Genomic DNA, 6,170 nt, shown 5'->3' on the forward strand with positions numbered 1-6,170 from the left:
TTTACTCTTATTGAATCGCGGTAAAGTATTCTAATTCAATAAGAATTTCGCGGGCGAATATTTACTCTTTCCTGTCTTATTTGTTAATTTATAAACTTACCAAATAAGACAATTTTTTTGGTTTGTTCCGCCATCCCACCCAATGAAGTGTTAGGATTCTTTTCAATAAAATCCTATGGAATCATAGGTTCTGTCGTTCCCACTGCTTCTCCTTGAATGGTTAGGTCTGAATCCCGCAACGGAGCTTCCAAAAAATTTCTTTCCGAGTTAATTTTCTCAGTTTTATTAACCCGGGCGGCTCTTTATTATTGCTTTAAATTTGTAGTTCTTGTTTCAAGTTACAATTTTTAATTCTCTATTATTTTTATTATATTGATGCTTTATCACATTGCCTTTTATGATGTAATTCATAGACCATACATAGTGGAATCCTATATCTTATTTATTTCCTCTTCCTTCTTTCTATCATCCCTCCCTTTATCCACATCCCTTTAGTTTTGCTTCACAACCTAGAATCCCTTTTCTTTTTTAGAGAAAAAATTGCAGTTGCTACAACTATATGACACATCTACTCATTTATGTTATGATAGAGGTATTTATTCATATAGTGACTGTTTCTTAGTTAGGATCTCGACAATACGAAGCAATAGGTTGGTTATTAGTTAATTTTCTATAATTACTAAGTTTTTTTCTTAAAAAAAAGAAAAAAATAACGAGTCACACACTAAGCATAGCAATTATATTAAATGATTTATCAATTTTCATTAAATCTTATAGAAAGAGGTATAATTTCTTCTTTTGCAGGGATTTCAGGAAAAAAGTCTCTTGTCATTTTTTATTCTATCAATGGACAGAATCCGAAGACAAGATTACTTATTCTTCGTCTACGAATATCCAAATTTTTACACCTAATACTCCATAGATAGTCCGAATTGGATAGCAGCAATAATCAATTTTAGCGCGAATTGTTTGGAGGGGAAGTCTACCCTTTTTAATAGATTCGGCGCGTGCAATTTCTTTTCCTCCGAGACGACCCGCAATTTTTACTTTTACTCCCCTTATATCTGCTTTTTTAGTTAATTCAATGGCTTTTTTCATTGCCTTTCGGAATGAAACTCTATTTTTTAATTGGAAAGCTATATATTCTGCAAGAATGTTAGGCTGTCTATAAGGTTCTTTAACTTTTTCGATAGAAATATTAAATCTCTGGTTTACAGAGTTAATTTCCTTTTGTAGATCTTTCTCTAATTCTTCGATTGCTCCTTTTTTCTTTAATAAATTTGGGAATCCAATATGGATTATGACGTGGATCGTATCGATTTCTTTTTGGATTTCTATATGTGTAATTACTTCGGAACTTGAACCTGAGTCCATTTTTCTATTATGTGTAATTACTTCGGAACTTGAGTCTGATTCTATTTTTCTATTCGAGCCCTTTTTCCTATTCTTTTGTATATAGTTCTTGATACAATCCCTTATTTTTTTATCTTCCTGTAGACCTTCAGAATAATTTTTTGGTTGTGCGAACCAAAAGGAATGGTGTTTTTGGGTTGTACCAAGTCTGAAACCGAGTGGATTTATTTTTTGTCCCATATTTTTCTATTCTATATTTTTTTTACTGGGAATCGAAATCTTAGATGGATCTAAAGGTTATTTAGATTTCTTTACTATATTTAGTACAATTGTTATATGACACATGCTTTTTTTTATGGGGAAACTACGTCCTCGAGCTCGAGGTCTGAATTTCTTCATAATAGTACTCCTACTGACTTCGGCTTTAGTAATAAATAAATTCGCTTTGTCGAAATCCCTATAATGAGTAGCATTTGCGGCTGCCGAATAAACCAACTTTAAGATGGGATAAGATGCTCGATAGGGCATGAGGTTCAGTATCATAACAGTTTCCTCGTAGTAACGCCAGCGAATCTCGTCAAGAACTCTTTGTGCTTTGAAAACAGACATAGGGATACGTTTTTGTGCTTTGAAAACTCTCTCGAACTTAAGTAGACGATCGGTTGGAACTTTCCTTGCGAGTTTCCTTAGCCCACTTTTCTTCTTCTTTATCCTAGGGATATACTTTACTAGTTTGAAACTTGTCATAAATAAGGTTATTCCCCGCCTACCTTTACTTTATTTTGAATCTTTTTTTCTTCTTAATCTTTCTATTCAGAATTCAGTTAACGACGAGATTTAGTATCCTTTCTTGCATTTTCATAACTCGTGAAATGCCGAGTAGGCACGAATTCCCCCAATTTGCGACCTACCATAGGATTTGTTATGTAAATAGGTATATGTTCCTTTCCATTATGAATCGCGATTGTATGGCCAACCATTGTGGGTAGAATGCTAGATGCCCGGGACCACGTTACTATTGTTTCTTTCTCCTCCTTCATATTGACCTTTTCTATCTTTGCCAATAAATGATGAGCTACAAAAGGATTCGTTTTTTTTCGTGTCACAGCTGATTACTCCTTTTTTCCTTTTTAAAGAGTGGCATTCTATGTCCAATATCTCGATCGAAGTACGGAGGTCAGAATAAATAGAATAATGATCAATGGAAAAAAGAAAAAAATCCTTTAGCTGGATAAGGGGCGGATGTAGCCAAGTGGATCAAGGCAGTGGATTGTGAATCCACCATGCGCGGGTTCAATTCCCGTCGTTCGCCCATCGCATTATTGCAAATTCCAAAAATGCAATTTTCCATATTCCTAGTTACGTATTTACTTACGGCGACGAAGAATAAAACTATCGCTATATTTTTTCCTTTTCCTAGTTCTTCTTCCAAGCGCAGGATAACCCCAAGGGGTTGTGGGTTTTTTTCTACCAATGGGAGCTTTCCCTTCACCGCCCCCATGGGGGTGGTCCACAGGGTTCATAACTACCCCTCTTACTACGGGGCGTTTACCTAGCCAACACTTAGATCCGGCTCTACCCAAACTTTTTTGGTTCACCCCAACATTACCCACTTGTCCGACTGTTGCTAAGCAGTTTTGGGATACTAAACGGACCTCCCCAGATGGTAATCTTAAAGTGGCCGATTTACCCTCTTTTGCAATGAGTTTCGCTACAGCACCTGCTGCTCTAGCTAATTGCCCACCCCTTCCACGTGTGATTTCTATGTTATGCATGGCCGTGCCTAAGGGCATATCGGTTGAAGTAGATTCTTCTTTTCTCTCAAAAAACCCCTTCCCAAACTGTACAAGCTTCTTCCAAAGCATACGGCTTTCTAGATGTATATGACGATCTCTAGACAGATGGATCTTATATGAATCATATGATGAAGTACCACATGAGTGGATATATAGGAAAGGAATCCAAATCTGCCGAATCGCTCATGTTATGATCTTCTACATCCTAGGTCTCTGCGTTCCGTCATCTGGCTTATGTTCTTCATGTAGCATTCAGATCGAATGACTCTATGAAATTACGTCGATACTTCCACATATTATGGGTAACGTAGGAGACATCCCTATTTTCCCCCGGGGGTCTTAATTACCACTGCTTAGCTTTCAATTTGCCTCTGACCATCAAATTAAATGTGAATAACCCGTCCTCCTCTCTTTGAAACAAGGGGCGCTTCCGGTTCTGTGCGTGCTTCAAACAATTTTGTCTTCTCCATATTACCATATCTCTAGAGCCAATAATTTTCTATGAGGAACTACTGAACTCAATCACTTGCTGCCGTTACTCAACAGTTTTCTGTTGAGGTCTATCCCGTAGAGGTAGTCAAATTGGATCAGTGATCGATTTCTAGGTTTCGTCGTAAACCTAATTGGTTACTTCCAATTACGTAAATCAATAGTTCAAACCGCACTCAAAGGTAGGGCATTTCCCATTGATATAGGAACTTTTGTACCAGAAACAATAGTATCTCCAATTATAGCCCCTCTGGGATGTAAAATATATCTCTTCTCACCATCCCCATAGTGTATGAGACAAATGTATGCATTTCGATTAGGGTCGTATTCTATGGTTACGATTCTACCAGATATGTCTTTTTGATTCCGTCGAAAATCTATTTTACGGTATAGGCGCTTATGACCTCCCCCTCTATGCCTTGCGGTAATGATTCCTCTGGAATTACGACCTTTACCACAACGGTGCCGTCCATGGATCAAATTATTTCGTGGATTGGATTTCACTTGCCTGTCTACGGTTCCCTTGCGTGTGCTCGGGATAGGTGTTTTGTATAAATGTTTCGCCGTATTATTAAGTATTCTCCTTTAGTTTTTTTCTCTATCTAGAAGTGGAATAGAATAACCCGGTTGAAGGGTAATGATCATACGTCTGTAATGCATTGTATGGCCCAGAATAGGTCCTATTCTTCTACCTTTTCCAGGTAGTCGATGGCTATTCACAGCTACCACCTTAACACCAAAGAAGAGTTCGACCCAATGCTTTATTTCTGTCTTAGTGAATCCCGATTCGACATTAAAAGTATATTGATTCTTTCCCAATAAACGAAGACTTTTTTCTGTAAATACTGCGTATTTGATTCCATCCATAAATCGACTTTCCCTCCTATGCTCTGAGTTCCAGTATCGATAAGAATTCGAGTTCTTATTGTTCTTATGTTATGGTATGAATATACCATACCAATTCGTTATGTATGGATGATGGATGAGATTCCATGGATAGAGAGCCAGTTCCAATAGACTTATGGAATGTTCCCGTTCGTGTGCATCCAGCAGGAATTGAACCCGCAAATTTACCAATTATGAGTTGGGCGCTTTAACCATTCAGCCATGGATGCTTAACAGGGATCATCGTACATCGTAAATAACCAATTTTCATATAGAAAGACATATCATAGAAAAATGAAATCGAAAATATTCCGAGATGGCAAATATTCGGAGATGACTATGAAAACACCTCTCTGGATCCTCGAATTGAAAGAGAGATTGAGAGGGATCAAGAATCCTAATTCTCGCTATTTGGAATGGATCCAATTCTATTGAGTCTGACTCATAGTGATCATTTCTCTTTAGCAAAGAATGACCTTGGTTATCAAAGGATTGAACAACCGGGATCCATTTACTTATGATACCTAGTTGGCATTGATAACAAGGATCTAATGAATTATGAGTTTAATAGATCCTCTTTAGCAGAAAGACGTATATTCCTTGCTCATTATCAGACAATCACTTATTCCCAAACCTCGTGTGGGACTAATCGTTTTCATTTACCATCTCATGGAAAACCCTTTTCGTTCCGCTTAGCCCTATCGGGTATTTTAGTGATAGGTTCTGTAGGAACTGGACGATCCTATTTGGTCAAATACCTAACGAAAAATTACGATTTTCCTTTCATTAAGGTACGAGGGCTTCTTATTCCACAAGAACGAAAGCACCTTTTCATTCTTTCATATACTAGGGGTTTTTACTTGGAAAAGACAATGTTCCATACTAAAGGATTCGGGTCCATAACCACGAGTTCCAGTGCACTAGATCTTGTAGCACTTAGCAACGAAGCCCTATCCATTAGTATTCCACATAAGAAATCCATTCTAGAAAAAAATACAATTAGATTAGCTCTTCATAGACAAACTTGGGGTTTGCGAGCCAAGGTAAGATCGGCTCGGGATCATGGGACCCTTTTCTATCAGATAGGAGGGGCTCTTGTACAAAATAGACTTACTAAGTAATAACCCCATAGAATCTATCTATATAAAGATAAAGAGGCAATCGTGTCAGGAAGCGGGTTTTTCTTTGGCCAAAAGGTACTTCGAACTTGGAACGAGCATGAAGAGATTAACGAGACTTCTTTCTCTTTTGAGTTTTTCTGGCGGACCTGCCGCGCAAGATCTTTGGTCTTCCCCTGGAACCGATGAAAAAAAGTGGATCGCTTCTTATGTACTCGCTCAGAATGATTCTTCTCTATCTATAGTTCATGGCCTATTAGAAGTAGAAGGTGCTCTGGTGCAATCCTTACCGACAGAAAAAGATTGCAGTCAGGTTGATAATAGTCGAGTGACATTACTTCGTCGGTCCGAACTAAGGAATCTGTTAGAAATGTTTTGAAATGGATATTGTTCTCTCTTTGATCAGGGATTGCTATATGAAAAGAAGTGGAGTTTGAAAAAGGGAACGGAATGCTCAAACCGGAACTGCTAGAGGAACGAATTTTCAATAGCATAACTTGGGCTCCTAGAATATGGCGCCCTTGGGACA

Source organism: Triticum urartu, unplaced genomic scaffold (assembly GCF_056163025.1).
Source record: "Triticum urartu cultivar PI428250 unplaced genomic scaffold, HENAU_Tu73 scaffold63, whole genome shotgun sequence".
NCBI classification, from domain to species: Eukaryota; Viridiplantae; Streptophyta; class Magnoliopsida; order Poales; family Poaceae; genus Triticum; species Triticum urartu.